The following is an 18694-nucleotide window of genomic DNA, read 5'->3' as shown; positions in this document are numbered from 1 at the left end:
GCTCTTTTGATACTAGTCCATCGCCTCCGTTTTGAGGTTGGCGGCGCTGACGATCCATGAAGGTATGTGGTTGTGCCCCATGGGGACAACCCCCAGGGGTGCACCTAGCCTTTCTGCTGCCTGAGGCGAAAACTGAAACGGCGCTCCCCCCCCCATGCAAATTTTTTAACCTAACCCCTTTGCCACAATCAAAGCTCTCATTGCCCATGGCCCTTCCGCTGCCCCCCTCTTGCCTCTACCTGGTGGTGCCTGAGGCAATCGCCTCACCTGGCCTCATTGGTGGTGCACCCCTTACAACCCCATGTTATTCCTCCTCCTGTCATCATAGCTTAGAGCCGTTGACTCCAACTGGTGACTCTCCACAGACTGTCGAGACATGATGAGGGTTATAGTTTCACAGCAGATCATAGTCTCTTGGCACCGGCAGTCAGTCTTGTCCTTGACCTGCGTGTCTTGTCTCCAGCTTCCTTCTCGACTTCGGTGCTGAATGGCCTCTCTGTTTGTTCAGACATCGTACATGTGATGTCCTAGGGCTGGGTCCCATCCTTATCCGTGGTCCTGTCGATGACTGCACGTGCTAAGAGGCGTAATGCTGTATGAGCGCTGCGTCCTGACTGTGCTCGCAATACAAGTCTTTTATTTGATGGTATATTTCACATGTAAATTTTCAGCCAGTCTTAAAGGAACCATCCACCTCCCTTCCCACCGTTCTAGATCCTAGATTTGGCCTGGACCAGTCCTGGCAATGCTATAGACATAGGAATTGCTCATGGTCCGAACAGTGCACTTTAGACTTAAAGGGATAGGATATGAATTGATAGGATATGAATCGATAGGATGTGCCATGAATGTCCGATAGGCTCAGGTCCCAGCTCTAGAACCTGCTCCTATCTCAAGAGCGGTGCACAGATGTGAACGGACACCAAGCGGCGCATGCGCAACATCCGCTCCATTCACTGCTATGAGACGTCTGAAAATAGCTGTCTGCTGGCTAGTTTCAGAAGTCCCATAGTAGTGAAAGGAGAAAGCTGCTCATTAATTCTTTAGATGGGACCTACACCTGTCGGATATTTATGGCATATCCTATCACTACACCAAAAAAATCCAGATAGGACAACCCCTTTAAGTTGGCTAAACCCACCAAATGTGCATGAAAGGCTTGGCAGATGTTCATTTGGAAGAAGGGATGAATGTGGCGGAGCACATATTCTCAAGGGAAATCATCCGCTGTCGGAGGTGTCTGGCAGCGGTTTATTCCCCTTTTCTCATTGTAAACACATGCACACTCAGCCAAAGCGAGTCTAGGGTCTGTATTTGTTTAGGGGTCTGGTCTGGGGTCTATATTTGTTTAGCGGGTGTGGTCTGGAGTCTGTATTCGTCTGGGGGTCTGTTTTGGGCTGTGAATTTGTTTAGCGGGTGTGGTCTGGAGTCTGTATTTGTTTGGGGGACTGTTTTTATTTAGAGGGTCTGTTTTGGGCTCTGTATTTGTTTAGGGTGTCTGGTCTGGGGTCTGTATTTATTTAGGGCTCCAGTCTGGGATTTGTATTTATTTAGCGGGTCTGTTTTGACTTAGGGGTTCTGGTATGGGATCTGTATTTATTTAGCGGGTCTGTATTTATAAAGGGGTCTTGTCTGGGTTCTATATTTATTTTGAGGTTCTGGTCTGGGGATTGTATTTATATAGGGGGTCTGGTCTGGGGTCTGTATTTGTTTAGGGGGTCTTGTCTGGAGTCTGTATTTGTTTATGGCGTCTGGTCTGGTCTATGTGGTTCTTTAGAGGAATTGGGGTTCTGTAATTATTTAGGGGGTCTTGTCTGGAGTCTGTATTTGTTTATGGCGTCTGGTCTATGTGGTTCTTCAGAGGATCTGGGGTCTGTAATTATTTAGGGGGTCTGGTCTGGGAGCTTTATTTATTTAGGGGTCTGTAGTTATTTATAAATCACTTCTTGGAATCACACCTGGGTCCTGATGCTTAAAAGATCCCTCTACCCCATATAAAAAGGGACCAGTACTATGACATGTGAGGGTTGGGGGCCATGTTTCAGATTTTGCAGGATCTTCCAGGGGCAGAGATGTTGCTCTTCTTTCTCTGTATTTCGGGGATTAGCACGGTGAGTGATGGCTCACGTGTCTCCGTCATGCGGCCTGTGCACAATGATGTTTATGTTGATCAAGTGATTTTAATATTTTCATAGAAAACTATTAAAAGTTAGAGAAACACCTCGGTCCTGCTCCGATGATCTCATTCGGCTGCATTGTTTTAGCTGCTGCACCTGTGTCTATTAAAACTTGGCACCGGCTGCAATGTTTAAACAGGTTTCATTAAAAATTGGAGCTTACGGTGTCCAAAAGCATTTGCTTCCCAGCATTGACTGGGCGGCTTCCATTGTTTTGGGGCTCTCCGCTGCCAAAAAACTAGATCATAGATATTGTTATTTGCTGGTGAAACTTTATTACTATTCTCAGTACGACTATCCGTATATAAGGCTGGTGACCAACCCTACTGGAACGGGCAGTCGGTCAGTGGCATTGGTGTCAACTGGGAGCCCATAACTGGATGTTTATGGCAGATCCACCAGATATAGATGCCGGTTCCACCTCTGGGACCCACAACTATCTCCAGAAACGGGGTTCTCTGCTCACACGTTGATAGGAATGGAGAGCTATCTCCATTCACTGATACGGACCTACCGAAAATAGCTGAGTAAGCATGTTCAACTATTTTCATAGCAGTGAATGGAGAGAGGTGCGCACCTGCCCATTCCTAGCTGCACGTGACAGGGCGTCGTTCTTGAGATAGTAATGAGGCCCAGAGGTGGGACCCGCATCTATATCTTGTAGATATGCCATAAATGTCCTGATAAGACGAACCCTTTAAATGATAAACTTTGGCTGCCTGTGGTCACCACTAGGGGGAGCTCACAGTTATCTCTATGCAGTGAGCTCCCCCTACTGGTTCACTCCCTACTACAGGCCCCATAGAAACTTGCATCTGTGGAAGGGGAACCATTGGTTACGTATGGGAGCTAAAATGTCACGGGGATTGTAACTGAAACCAGGTCAAGAGCCCCTTCCATAGACCCAAGATCTTTAAAGGGCATCTGTCAGCAGGTTTGTACCTATGACACTGGCTGACCTGTTACAAGTGCACTTGGCAGCTGAAGACATCTGTGTTGGTCCCATGTTCATATGTGCCCGCATTGCTGAAAGAAATGATGGTTTAATATATGCAAATGAGCCTCTAGGAGCAAAGGGGGCGTTGACGTTACTCCTAGAGGCTCTGCTTTCTCTGCAACTTCTGCACCCTCTGCACTTTGACAGGATCACATGCAATCAAAGTGCATCGGGTGCTACAGTTGCAGAGAGAGCAGAGCCTTTCATTGTAATGGCAACGCCCCAGTTGCTCCTAGAGGCTCATTTATATATAATAAAACATAATTTTTCTCAGCAATGCGGTCACATATGAACATGGGGCCAACACAGATGTCTTCAGCTGCCAACAGGTCAGCCAGTGTCATAGGTACAAAACTGCTGACAGATGCCGTTTAAAGGGGTCCCCGAATACCATGTCATTTATAGTACTGGTATCCTCAGAAGCCTTTGCACCCCCTCAGCTTCACGGTACAACCACAACCTCTGTAACACGACATCGATTTGAATGGACCTTACATTAGCTGTTTAGTCAGATTTGCAGTTTGATCTCCCCCCTAGAAGTCACTGGTGGTCTGAGACGTCACCAGTGTGTCCTTGTTATCTATGATTCTCACTTTGACGGAATTTCCCCTTTAAAAATGCAAAACAACAAAAACAAACTGACACAAATCCCTGAAATAGCATCTTAAAGGGGCGGTTGGAAAAGCACACAGTGTGGAGGGCATTTGCGTCTGGTTGCACACGTTCTTCACTGTGTGTTTTCCGGCGTCTCCCCGCCGGCAGCCATTGTATTCCGCTCACTTGCGGACGTCTTCTCCGCACACCTCCATATCAGCGAGCGGGGAGTACACCGCGTTACCACGCTCCCGGCCAGCTCATACAGTGTCGGAACCAATTCACCTCCTTTAATAAACTTTCCCATGGAGGCAGAACACAAGGTACAGCCGGTCCGGGGCCCTTATCTGACCCCAGATGTTGTCAGAGTGATAAGGTCCGGTTAATCAGATGTCCCCGTCGGCTGTGTACACTGGGCGCCATTATCGCCGGGACATTTCTGTCTGTACAATCGCCTTTTATACGCCCATCACAGAGGAACAGGGCTGGGACGCCAGGTGACTTCAGACCGTTACAAGAGCGCTGCGTTAGCCCGGGTCTGGAGTATCAGAGCTGCACGTCACGGTTGTCGGAGAGTTAAAGGGGTTTGTCTCACTTCAGCAAATGGCATCTATCATGTAGAGGGGGTTAATACAAGACACTTACTAATGTATTGTGATTCTCCATATTGCCTCCTTTGCCGGCTGGATTCATTTTTCTAACACATTATACACTGCTTGTTTCCATGGTTACGACCATTTTGCAATCCATCAGTGGTGGTCGTACTTGTGGTCACTATGGGAAAAAGAGCCAGACTATGCGCGCTCCCACGGTCCAGGCCATCAGAGGGGCCAGCAGTTTTTCCTATAGAGTGCAAGCACGACCACCACTGATGGATTGCAAGGTGGTCGTAACCATGGAAACGAGCAGTGTGTAATGTAATGGAAAAATGAATCCAGCCAGCAAAGGAGGCAATATGGAGAATCACAATACATTAGTAAGTGTCTTGTATTAACCCCCTCTACATGATAGATGCCACTTACTGAAGTGAGAGACAACCCCTTTAAATATTGCCGGCCTAGAAGTGAATGGGGCTGAGCTGCAGTTATCTATGGCCGCCATAGGTTCACAGAACACTTTGTGACAAAAAAACATTTTTGTACAGACAAAATTCATTTTGTAAAAATTTTCTGTGCAACAAAATACAATTCGGTTCATTTTGTGACGTAGAATGCTACAAAATGAATCCAAAAAATGCTTTTTTTGGTCACAAATTGCACTGTAAACAAATGGCGCCCCATAGTTATCATCAGGACCCGGCACCCCCATAGAACCGACCCTCAGCCTCCCTTCCTAGCAGGAGAGCGATGCTTTAAGGAGTATAACACTTAGGGCTCATGCACGGAAACGTATTTTCTTTGCGTGTCCGTTCCGTCTTTTTTTGCGGACCGTATGCGCAACCATTCATTTCAATGGGTCCGCAAAAAAAAACGGAAGTTACCTCGTGTGCATTCCGTGTCCATATGTCCGCTCCGCAAAAAAATAGAAAATGTCCTCTTATTGTCTGCATTACGGACAAGGATAGCACTGTTCCGTTCCGCAAAATACAGAATGCACACGGACGTCATCCGTATTTTTAGCGGACCGCAAAATGCATATGGCCGTGTGCATGAGCCCTTATAATGGGCAGTGACATCACTAGCCATCCTTAAAGAACTTCGCCTTCTCATTTCATGACATCATCATCAGCCTGCTAAAAACCCCGCCCCCTCGCTGTCAGCTGGCTATCTGTCGCCAATTATTGCCTATTAGTGTGAATGAGCTGATAACTATGGGGCAGATTTAGTTAATCCTGTAGATGGCGTAATCACAGGGGCTCAGGCTGGATGATGGATTTGGCGGCTGGCTAGATACTTTTGTCTAACTCTGTTGGTGGGCTTAGTTTGAGACAGAACGGTGGCGCAATTTTTGGATGCCATATAGCATATTATACCATGCCCTGTTTTCCCATTAAGCCACGTCCAATTGTCAGCTGGGCACAGATCAATACGTTAAACCTACATGTGCCAAACTGCACCGCATTATATCATAATTAAGGCGCACCCGCATTAGTAAATTTGGGCCGCTCAGTTTTACCACAGGCTGTAAAGCGAGACAGTTATACCAGGCTGCAGTGTCACATGTTTGGCCACTAGAGGTCAGCACATGTAATATCTTCTCATGTAAAATCTCAGTGGTCGTACCTGGAAGAAAGGATCTTTAGACATGAGCAAACGCACTCTCGACAGCTGGATGCGGTATCCTAGAACCACCGGCGTGCGGAGTAAGGAGGGGCAGGTGGTAAATATCCTAGGTCTTCGCCCTAAAGGGGTGCACATACTTTTGTAATCCAGTACTCGGATAAGTAACCTCCGGCACTAGGACTCCCAGCATGCACACTTGCCTTAATGTTCTTGGAACTCCCATAGAAGTGAATGGACCATGCTGGGAGTTGTAGTTTCACCACAGCTGGAGTTTGCTGACCCCTGAATTCTAGGTGAACCCTCCGGTTCTAATTATAATATAACTTGTACGTCCCCATAATAGCCATGGAGGGCGCCATCTTCAGTTTCAAAATGGGTTCCCAATAAGCCCGGCATCAGATATTATATCACCCAGTCATGTAAAGGGTTAATATATATATATATATATATATATTTAGAAATATTTTTAAAATCTCTGCTTGCTTTCAGTGAATGGAATCATTTTAAGTTCATGTTTGTTCCAAATTTACGGCACAAGTCTCGCTCTTGTCCTGGCAAGGGTTTCAAAATGCACTCCCCTGACCACCACCACCGACCTGGAGCTCAGCGTGATAGCTGTCAGACATTCAGTCAGTGCTTGAGCCCCTTCTTCCGTGGGGCACTAGGCAGCCGCCTACTTTGCCCACCTTTTTCCATAGCCCTGCTGGGATTCCAAGTGGATACATTATTGGAGCTCCAAGGATGTTTTTTTTTTTTTTTTTAATTTTTCAGATTCTGAATGTGAGCAATAGCCTTTGCATTTACTGACAGCAAGCACATGTCTTCAAAATGGTGCAGGATCAACGCAAAGTATATTAGAAAGTTGTAGAACTTTTTGTTTTATAAAGATAAAGCGACTAGAACACCCCCCGAAGGACTTCACTATATATTTGACAGCATTTTATATATTTCACATTGGGTGCCACAAACTCCCCAGGGTGTGGGCTGCACCGTGACACATCCTGAAAAACGCTGTGACATTGCTTCCTATTGTGGCCCACAAGCAAAGCAGCCATTTGTAAAACCGTGTAACGTCTCATTATATAGTGATTAGGTGTACGTCTCAGAGGGCAAAACCTTCATCACGCGCTGGAAACCGCAGCACCATGTCACCTTGGCTTGTGTGTCTAACAGGTGATATATCTCCAGATGACCACCAGGCGGCGCTGCTCATTTGGCCTCTATACACTTGCATCATTGCATTTGGAGCTTGAAAAAATGGGGGTCATTTACTGAAGACCAGCATTTCACATGCCAGTCTTAGTCCCGCTGGCAGAAGACTCTGACCTATTTATTAAGAGGGGCATGATTCTTGATAAATGTGGTGCATTGTCTGCTGTCCATGTGCCAGAACAGAAATCTGGAGCTGGAGACGATTTCCGGTGTAATGTGTGCCGGTTTTTCCAACCTGACGACGACCTCCTCCTGTCCACTTTTTGGAAAAGTGGCGGGGATATTGGATAAAGCTAAAAAGTAGTCAGTTTTGCCGCAAAACGGCACTTGTGAAAACATTTGCAACTTTTACACTAAAAAATACTGGCGTAGAACTTTAGTACATGAAATCTCTTTTCTATTCTGGGATTTAAAAAAAATAATCTATTTTAAATCCATAGCATTCTAATTTATGCTGCCTGCTGATTTCAGGGGTAAGAAGGATTGGGCTGTTGGATTTCAACATGCCTGATCCTTTTGTTCTCAAGGGAGATAAGCTGCCATCTGAGAAGTCTGTCAGCTACATACACTCATATCCTCATGGACAACACATGCATGCTCAGCCGAGCCGAGGGTGTGTGCATATAGGGGGATAGCTATTGAATGACAACTACCTAAGGTGTCTGGGGGTCTTAAAATAATTGATTTTAATGAGACAGCACCTATTACAGCCCTTAGGCAAGATTATAAGAGGGACAATTACCCCGGGACCTCTACTTTGTGCAGCGCACACAACTGACATCTTATTTCAGCGGCATCAAATCTATGGAAACAAGTGGATCCATTGATCTGGCAATCTCCAGCACTAGTTAATTCCCTATATGTTGCTATGTGAGCTCTATATGGCGGTATAATATGGGCATAGAGTGGCACTTATTAGGCCTCTTGCACACGGCCGTTGTTTTGGTCCGCATCCGAGCCGCAGTTTTGACCCATTCAGTTCAATGGGGCCGCAAAAAAAATATATAACCTGTCCTATTCTTGTCCGCGCTTTGCGGACAAGAATAGGCAATTATATTAAAGGCTGTCCGTGCCGTTCCGCAAATTGCAGAACACACGCGGACGCCATCCGTGTTTTGCGTATCCGCAATTTGTGGAACGCAAAACACACAACAGTCGTGTGCATGTAGCCTTAAGCTGATTTTTTATAGCCTTTATATATTTCTCATCCTTCAATATGAGGGGAAGGGTCATAGTGTTATGTCCAGGGGTCTCCACGGTCTTTCATTGACCCCCAGCATGCTGGGTGCTAGTATTTGGCGGTCATACTACCCATGGTATGGGAAATCCTTTTTATAGTATGTTCATCTATGGTTTGCTTAGCTAGGTAAACACTACAGAACATGGAGGACCTGTCATCAGTCGGGGGGAAGGTGGAGGAGGGTAATGTCAGTGAATGTATGCCCTTTTGTCACCCATTCAGCAAATCCTGAGCGTTTCGGTTGACTTCAGCACAATGCCTTAACCTCACGTCATACAGGATCCCGCACCCACCCGACCGGTTCTCTACGGTTCGTGGTGTTCCTGTTGGTGGCTCCTGAGTCCTTCAGACATTGGAACAAAACACATCTTCAAAAATAGGTCTTTTCACCTGCCGTATTAGAAAAGCGATGATGTAAAACTATGACCGCCATGACGCTTACCCTGAAATCAGGAATCCATAGTGGCAGGGCGTCCAGCGGTCCCTAATCTACCGGAACAGTCCTGATTTTAATACGCATGTTTATAGTGTTGACTTGTATAGCGTAAAATTCCTCCCCAATAGGCTACATTCACACGACTGTATGTGTTTTGCGCTCCGCAGACTACAGATCCTCAAAAAACGGAAACTGGCCATGTACATCACACATTTTACATGGGCCCTACAGACGTTCTATAATTTGTGGAACAGCCGCACAGATTCGGACAGAACACGGATGAAGTCCGCATTTTTAGCCGCCCCATAGTAATCAATAGGTCCAGGCGTGCAATTCCAAAAAAAATTGTGGGTTGGACACTGACGAACATACGGTTGTGTGAATGTAGCCAATGCCCGGGCCCCTCGTATTCCATATACTTACCTACATCGCGGGTGATGCTAGGGAGGCTCGTCCCTGACGCGGCCTGCTATTGGCTGCCCGCCCCCCACCGCCATATGTTTTTATCTGAGTCCCGGGGAGATGCAGCGGTGGCCATGCAGGGATCTGGAGCAACGCGGGGTAAGTATATTGTATGCGAGGGGCCCGGGCATTGGGAAGGGGGGGGTCATTATAGGGGTTGGATAACCCTTTTAAGGAGACCTCAAAGGTTCTGGATTATCAGCTTTCCATGCATGGACCTCCTGGGAAGCTTCTGTTGGGCTTGTGCGGATATACATTAGCCAATCTGAACAAGCTGAGCTGCAGTGTAAAGCAGTGGGGTCTGTAGCTTCGCCACACAATTTCGCGTAACCGACAGGAACGGAGCAGAACAGATCGTATTGACTATGAAGGGGTCCTTTCGGGTGAACGTTTTTTTAGCAGTGACAAAAGTCCTGCTCGTTACATAATCACAGCTCTTCTTATATTACATGAGAGGCGTCCACTGTATCATATTAAAGTGTGGAGAAAGCAGTTTTCTCACCCATCCCTTCTGTGTCTTGTTATAATTCACCATGACTGAGGATATTACAGAATGTTCTGGTCTGGAGTATACCTGTGTTCATGGAAGCTCCATTAATCCCCGGTGATTGCTGTGACAGGATCATGTGTAATGTAGCTGGACCTCTTCTGCTGGAACGTGTCCCTGTCAGCAGCGCTAGGACTAAATTTTGCCATAATAATGACATCAGTTTATCCGTATCTACTGTACTGTACCGGGTCTACTGGTGATGAACAGAAAATTGTAGTCACTGTGTACATACATTACTTATCCTGTATTATACTCCAGAGCTGCACTCACTATTCTGCTGGTGGAGTCACTGTGTACATACATTACATTACTTATCCTGTACTGATCCTGAGTTACATCCTGTATTATACTCCAGAGCTGCACTCACTATTCTGCTGGTGGAGTCACTGTGTAAATACATTACTGATCCTGAGTTACATCCTGTATTATACCCCGGAGCTGCACTCACTATTCTGCTGGTGGAGTTACTGTGTACATACATTACATTACTTATCCTGTACTGATTCAGAGTTACATCCTGTATTATACTCCAGAGCTGCACTCACTATTCTGCTGATGGAGTCACTGTGTACATACATTACTTATCCTGTACTGATCCTGAGTTACATCCTGTATTATACTCCAGAGCTGCACTCACTATTCTGCTGGTGCAGTCACTGTGTACATACATTACTTATCCTGTACTGATCCTGAGGTACATGCTGTATTATACTCCAGAGCTGCACTCACTATTCTGCTGGTGGAGTCACTGTGTACATTACATTACTTATAGTATTTCATTCCAGAGCTGTCTTTATATTTCTGATGGTTGTTATTGGAAACGGTCAGCAAGCTTGTCAATAGACACAGTTCTAACAGTATCCTACGTTAGATTACTATGCAGTGCCTGGTGATTCGAACAAAAAGTGATGACCCCCCCCCCCCAGAAACAGCGCTACTCTCGCACACAGGCTGTGTCTGGTATTGCAGCTGTGCTCCATTTAATTGATTACCGCCATACCATAATTCCTATAGAAATGGCTGGATGTCGCCACCTCTCCGGTGTCCTCCGTTATTGAGAGGCAGATGAGATAATTGCTTATAAATCACCATAGCAATACCGCGAGATATAAATATTAACGCATCACCCAGCGACGGGGCAGCAGGCGAGCGTATCCAGCAGGCAACATGATAATATTTGTCTACACGGCCATCCGACCTGCCTGGATCACAGGGTTTTTATTACCGCTCAGGCGTCAGCTATAATAACCACGTTACCATGGTAACAAACACCGCCATTGAAAGCAAATGATGAGCCGAGGATTCACAAGTCGTCACGTTTCTCGGTGCGGACGGCACAGTAGTCAGGCGCCGATATGTGTTCACAGCTCCCACGCTAATTACCAAACGGGAAAAAAGATTTTATTCAGTAACCAAACGAGGCTACATCGTCCAAAATGGTGCCTAACCACCCCAGGGCAATCGATATCGGATCAGCGAGAGTTCCACATCCGGCACCACCCGCCAATCCGCTAAACCCAGACAGAAATGTCGGATTGCTGCGAAACCCAGCATGCAGTTATGTCTCAGACGGATATGTAAATGATTACAGGTGTTGTCTGATTAGACACTGGGTCTTGCCACAAGAGGGCGCAAAAGTGTATCCCTATATAAAGGCTCTCAGAGGCTACTTTTGCGCAGTGTACCTCTTGGTGAGAGATCGCTAAATGCTAGACATGCCTGTACAACGCACTTGAAGACATTTTGGCCAGTTGACAGACTGAGAGAAGCAGGATGGTCATTTCAACGAATTGCCCATCACCTAGGACATTCTGACCTAGCTGTTAGGAGATGTTGGGAGCAGTGGTTACGTGAGGGCACACACATGGCAAACGGGCTCCAGACAGACCATTAGTAGAGAGGATCATGTGATCCACCGACAAACACGAGCAGCTCCCACAGTTTTGTTGCCCACCATCCAGACACAGAGGCACCTTCATTGCACACCTCTGTCTCTGCCCGGACCATTTCCAGTAATGGTGTCATGGCACTCATTACTGTATCCTGCCATGTACAGCCAACCATCTGCAGTGGTGTCACGAAGGAGAAACCTGGACTGGAACCATATAGTCTTCAGGAATGAATCCTGGATGTGTTTGGGATCCCATGTCGTCGGGGAAGTCGGTGGAGGCCTCGCGGTGAGCGCTTCAATCCTGCCTTTGCTGCGGAGCGACACACTGCCCCCACTGCTGGTGTGGTGATCTGGGGAGCAATCGCATACGACAGTCGGTCACGCCTAGTAGTGATACGAGCAGGGGCGGACAGGGAACCTAAAAGTGGCCCCATGTTGTAGGTGTTCCCAAGCTGACAGAAGCTGGGTGAACACAAGTAGGCGAGGCCATAACCTGTAGGCAGGAAGAACCGAAGTAGGCAGGACCAGCAATACCATAGTGCAGCACAAAATACCCCCTCAGTATAAGGCCTCCTGCACACGGACGTTTTTTTTTTTCCCGTTTACTGGACGTTTTTTGTGTTCCGTATACGGTCCGTATACGGAACCATTAATTTCAATGGTTCCGCAAAAAAAAACGGAATGTACTCCGTATGCATTCCGTTTCCGTATTTCCGTTTTTTCCGTTCCGTTTTAACATAGAACATGTCCTATTATTGCCCGCAAATCACAGTCCGTGGCTCCATTCAAGTCAATGGGTCCGCAAAAAAACGGAACACATACGGAAATGCATCCGTATGTCTTCCGTTTCCGTTCCGTTTTTTGCTGAACCATCTATTGAAAATGTTATGCCCAGCCCAATTTTATCTATGTAATTACTGTATACTGTATATGCCATACGGAAAAACGGAACAGAAACGGAAACACAACGCAAACAAAAAACGGAACAACGGATCCGTGAAAAACGGATCGCAAAACACTGAAAAAGCCATACGGTCGTGTGCAATAGGCCTAAGGCCGAATGCACACGGCTGTGAGCGGTCCGTGGTATCCCGGCCTGGCATCCTGCTCAGAGCAGGAGCGCATGGCGTCATTGGTTGCTATGACGCCGTGCGCTTCATGCCGCCACTGTACTACAGTAATACACTGGTATGATCGTGTGCATTCGGCCTAAAATGGTATCATCATCCTGAGGATTGCAATACAGTTGAATTTAGAAGGGCACCTGTGGCTGCTGGTCGGGTGCATAAGTGCCTCATGTTCCTATATTAATTGCTGCTGAGAGCATCAGATCTTCATTTACCTGGCTGGCGGCCATAAGAAGGACTTGGGTGGCCCCCTGAGCATCGGCCCACCGGGAAATTTCCCTGTAGAGTCTATGGCCAGTCCACCCCTGGATATGAGGGACACTAACAGCTCAGTGATATGTGCACGACATCCGGCCACCACAGTGGTTAGAGGCTGTATCTGATTATGTATCCAGGCTGGAGGCCGTATCCCATCTTGTATCCAGGCTGGAGGCTGTATCTTATCCTGTATCTAGGCTAGAGGCCGTATCTCATCTTGTATCCAGGCTAGAAGCTGTATCTTATCCTGTATCTAGGCTAGAGGCCGTATCTCATCTTGTATCTAGGCTAGAGGCCGTATCTCATCCTGTATCTAGGCTAGAGGTCGTATCTCCTCTTGTATCCAGGCTGGAGGCTGTATCTCATCCTGTATTCAGGCTAGAGGCTGTATCTCATCTTGTATCCAGGTTAGAGGCCGTATCCCATCCTGTATCCAGGCTGGAGTCCGTATCTCATCCTGTATCCAGGCTGGAGGCCGTATCTCATCCTGTATCCAGGCTGGAGGCCGTATCTCATCCTGTATCCAGGCTGGAGGCCGTATCTCATCCTGTATCCAGGCTGGAGGCCGTATCTCATCCTGTATCCAGGCTGGAGGCCGTATCTCATCCTGTATCCAGGCTGGAGGCCGCATCTCATCCTGTATCCAGGCTGGAGGCAGTATCCCATCTCATCTCCAGGCTAGAGGCCGTATCTCATCCTGTATCCAGGCTGGAGGCCGTATCTCATCCTGTATCCAGGCTGGAGGCCGTATCTCATCCTGTATCCAGGCTGGAGGCCGTATCTCATCCTGTATCCAGGCTGGAGGCAGTATCTCATCTCATCTCCAGGCTAGAGGCTGTATCTCATCCTGTATCCAGGCTAGAGGCCGTATCTCATCCTGTATCCAGGCTAGAGGCCGTATCTCATCCTGTATCTAGGCTGGAGGCTGTATCTTATCCTGTATCCAGGCTGGAGTCCATATCTCATCCTGTATCCAGGCTAGAGGCCGTATCTCATCCTGTATCCAGACTAGAGGCCGTATCTCATCTTGTATCCAGGCTAGAGTCCGTATCTCATCTTGTATCCAGGCTGGAGGCCGTATCTCATCCTGTATCCAGGCTGGAGGCCGCATCTCATCCTGTATCCAGGCTGGAGGCAGTATCCCATCTCATCTCCAGGCTAGAGGCCGTATCTCATCCTGTATCCAGGCTGGAGGCCGTATCTCATCCTGTATCCAGGCTGGAGGCCGTATCTCATCCTGTATCCAGGCTGGAGGCCGTATCTCATCCTGTATCCAGGCTGGAGGCAGTATCTCATCTCATCTCCAGGCTAGAGGCTGTATCTCATCCTGTATCCAGGCTAGAGGCCGTATCTCATCCTGTATCTAGGCTAGAGGTCGTATCTCCTCTTGTATCCAGGCTGGAGGCTGTATCTTATCCTGTATCCAGGCTGGAGTCCATATCTCATCCTGTATCCAGGCTAGAGGCCGTATCTCATCCTGTATCCAGACTAGAGGCCGTATCTCATCTTGTATCCAGGCTAGAGTCCGTATCTCATCCTGTATCCGGGCTAGAGGCCGTATCTCATCCTGTATCCAGGCTAGAGTCCGTATCTCATCTTGTATCCAGGCTAGAGTCCGTATCTCATCTTGTATCCAGGCTAGAGGCAGTATCCCATCTCATCTCCAGGCTGGAGGCCGTATCTCATCCTGTATCCAGGCTAGAGGCCGTATCTCATCTCATCTCCAGGCTAGAGGCTGTATCTCATCTCGTCTCCAGGCTAGAGGCCGTATCTCATCTCCAGGCTAGAGGAGTGCCAACAGGGTCCTAGAGCCTCCTTTTAATTGTCCAGTTTTCCCCAGTAAATGTCTCCTATTTATTATAATTTGTAACCCCTCCTATATAACATCATTACATTACACATAGAAAATCTCATTCCATCCCAACAAGTCCCTCTTGGTCCAGGATTTTTATTTTTTTGTCATCGAGTGTATTTCGGATCCTCGTCACCAGAACTTCTCTGCTCCATCTTGTGTAGTGGACGAGGCTGTTCCCATTCATTTCATTGGGAGCAGCGCTGCAGTTACCAGCCCCGTCCAGTACATGTGTAGTTCTGGTGACGAGGGGATCAGTGGGGCGCAGGGTGTTGGACCCCTGGGGATAGGCCATCAATATTAGAATCTTGGACAACCCCAACCCCTTGAAAAATATGCTAAAAGTCCTTCTCTACCTCCGTCTCCCCCCCCCCAGTGACTCCCCCAGACCGCACCGTTTACAGAAGGGTCACGTGTACTGCGGATGTCATTTGAACAGAACGCTCTGTAATTCCGATGCTCTGAGTCTGTATATTGAATGAAGGAGTGTCCACCTGTAAAGCACACACAGATAGCGGCTTCGGTGTACACTCATCTGGAGTGAACGGTGGACGGAGGGGAACACGTGGGAGACTGACGACGGGTTATGTGAGGACCAGGCTAAATATATCCAGAGCCACCACACCAAAACATAATCCATACAAGTAGTCATAGTACTGGTAGAGTTGAACTAACACGTTGGACTCTCCACAACGGCACAATAGGTAGCTGCCTACTCCGCCTACCCCTGGCCACAGCCCAGTTCCCACAGTCTTGGAGGTTCACCTTGAGAAAAGCCAAGAACTCAATATCTCATAGACAAATGGGGTCCATTAGATCTTGTTAGCAGTTCATGAAGGTGGCACATCAAGACCAGGTGCAAAAATATAGGTTTATGGACCTCTGATGGTCTTTGCATCAATTAAAGGGGTTCTCAGCTTTGGACAGTCACTAATTGCTAGAATGGCCCCTTGACAATAAGCTGGTCACAATGTGTCCTCTTGCTGGGACCTCCAGCAATCAGCCTATCTGTAGGGAAATCTGGAAGCAAGTGTTCAGTTTTCCTGCAGCGCCACCACAGGGGGAATGAAGCATTACACATTCTCCATGCATGTCAATGGATCGCATGTGTAATGAAGGACAGGGTAGGTCCTCCAAAGCCAGAGACCTTCTTTGGCCAAGAGGAGAGGATTCTGAACAGAGGACCCCCCTCTATTAACATTCTCTAATGGGGTAGTTTTAGGGTTTTCTAATGTGGACAACCCTTTTAATTATCAATTCCTTATGGTTTTCATGATCTCTGCTTGCTGTTATCCAGTAGGAGCCTTCCTTGCTCAAAGGTCATACACAGGCGCAGGCCTTGTAACGGGATACAGATCTGATAACCATTCTGTAAGTGTATCGCAGTCCAATCTAATACTGAGCTCTAGATCTCCTATCTGGTTGCCTGCAAACTCCTTTAGGGCAGGGATAGGCAACCTCCAGCTGCTGTAAAAACTACAACTCACAGCATGCATGCATACTTGCTCTGTCCTTCTCAGAACTTCCATAGAAATGAATAGAGCATGTTGGGAATTGTAGTTTCACTACAACAGCTGGAGTCCCGAAGGTTGCGGACCCCTTCTCTAGGGGGATCTCAGGAGCTTACTGTTTTTATTATTGAATTCAATGCGTGAACAGTATGCAGTGAGCTCCCTCTAGTGGTGGTGAAGAACAGAATTTTATCATTTATCGCATAATTTTTATGTGAAGGATTTGTAGCTCTACCAGAAAAATAGAGCACTGATCCTATATACATATCAAGAAATGAAAGGGGTATTCGGGTGCTTAGGATAGGCTATCAATATCTGACTGGTGGGGGTCCGAATCCCATCACCGCCTCCAGTCAGCTCAGGCTCCTTCACTTGAATGGGGCTGAACTGTGCCTAGGCCAAGTGACCGATGAGCGCGAAGTCACTGGCCGAGGAAAAGAGGCTGCAGCGCTCATCGAAGCGTTGCAGCCTCATTAAACAGCTGATCGGCAGTGGTGCAGTCAATTGGAACCCCACCAATCAGATATGGATGACCCGTCCTGAGGATAGACCCTCAATATCCAACCCCTTTAATCTGCACAGAATCTTGCACCAGTTGTGTTCAGAGTGGACATTCCCTTTAAATCAAACTTTCTCTTTGCCCTAAAAATCAAAAGTGACCTCATCAGATATTGTTATTCTCATGCCTGCGTCACCGCGTGTGAATTCTTCTACTTCCATATTTGGTGCTCCGTCCGCTCGTAATCATTAGAGTGTTTGCTGAGCGTTAATACACATATGATGTCACTGTGACTTTCAGGACATTAAGGATTCGGCTTCCTGGCAGCCGGTGACTCTGACTAATATTCAGGAACTCGTAACCCTCCTTGTGTTCTGCACCTCACCGGTCAGGGCTAACGCATTTAATTTCCCACACAGAACATTATTATTGGTACCAATGTGATTGTCTAAGGGCCCTAAAAAGTGATGGTCTGTCCACTTCTTCTTTTATATTGAAGGCCTATCCTCAGAGGAGAGTCCAACACCCCGCACCCCTTGACGATCAGCTAGTTTGGCGCTAGAACTACAGCTCCATCCATCTTGTAGTGGCCGAAGCTGGTTACTGCAGCGCTGCTCCTATTGAAGTGAATGGGAGAGGCTCCTCCCACTACAAGATGGAAAGAGTTATGTCTTCTCGGCATCAGATCTACTGCCGAACAGCTGAGTGTCGGAGGTGTGGTATGTCAGACCCCCCCAAACAGAGGATAGGCCGTCAATATTAAAGGGAACCTGTCATCACCTTTATGCTGCCCATACTAACGGCAGAATAAAGTAGAGACAGGTGAGTTGATTTCAGCGCTCTGCCATTTAAAAGTAAGTGGTTGCCGAGAACCAACATCACAATCATTGCAGACCGGCCCTGGAAAAGAGTCATGGCCACCTGAGACAGTGGCAGATCCAGGGGGGAAAGTGTCAACGGGGCAATTGCCCCCCCCCCCCCGAGCTGGCGGCGACGGGGCACAGGGAGATGAGCGCTTCCATTGTGGAAGCGCTCATCTCCATAGTCATCTGTATCGCCGTCCTCAGGACAGAGATACAGATGGCTGTGCTGAGGCAGGGGAGGGAGAGGTGTGTCCCTTTCCCTTCCTCTGATAGGCTGCAGGCACTAGGCCGGCAGCCTATCAGAGGCCGGCGCAGGCGCCGCGATGATGTCATCGCGCCGCCTGAGCCGTACAGCGCGGGACACAGTCCGGAAGAGGTCTGCATCGCTGACATGGAGGTAAGTGTGTGTTTTTTTTTGTGTTTTTATTTTTATTTTTATATATGCAATACTTTTACTGGCACGGGGGGGGGGGGGGGGCTGTTATTGCTGGCACATGGGGGGCTGTTATTAATACTGGCACATGGGGGGGCTGTTATTAATACTGGCACATGGGGGGCTGTTATAAATACTGGCACATGGGGGGCTGTTATTGCTGGCACATGGGGGCTGTTATTAATACTAGCACATGGGGGGCTGTTATTAATACTGGCACATGGGGGGCTGTTATAAATACTGGCACATGGGGGGCTGTTATTGCTGGCACATGGGGGCTGTTATTAATACTAGCACATGGGGGCTGTTATTAATACTAGCACATGGGGGGCTGTTATTAATACTGGCAGATGGGGGGCTGTTATTAATA

The sequence above is a fragment of the Bufo bufo genome, chromosome 7 (assembly GCF_905171765.1).
Source record: "Bufo bufo chromosome 7, aBufBuf1.1, whole genome shotgun sequence".
Taxonomy (NCBI): Eukaryota; Metazoa; Chordata; class Amphibia; order Anura; family Bufonidae; genus Bufo; species Bufo bufo.
The sequence above is the reverse complement of the archived record's forward strand: the minus strand, read 5'-3'. Positions refer to the sequence as shown.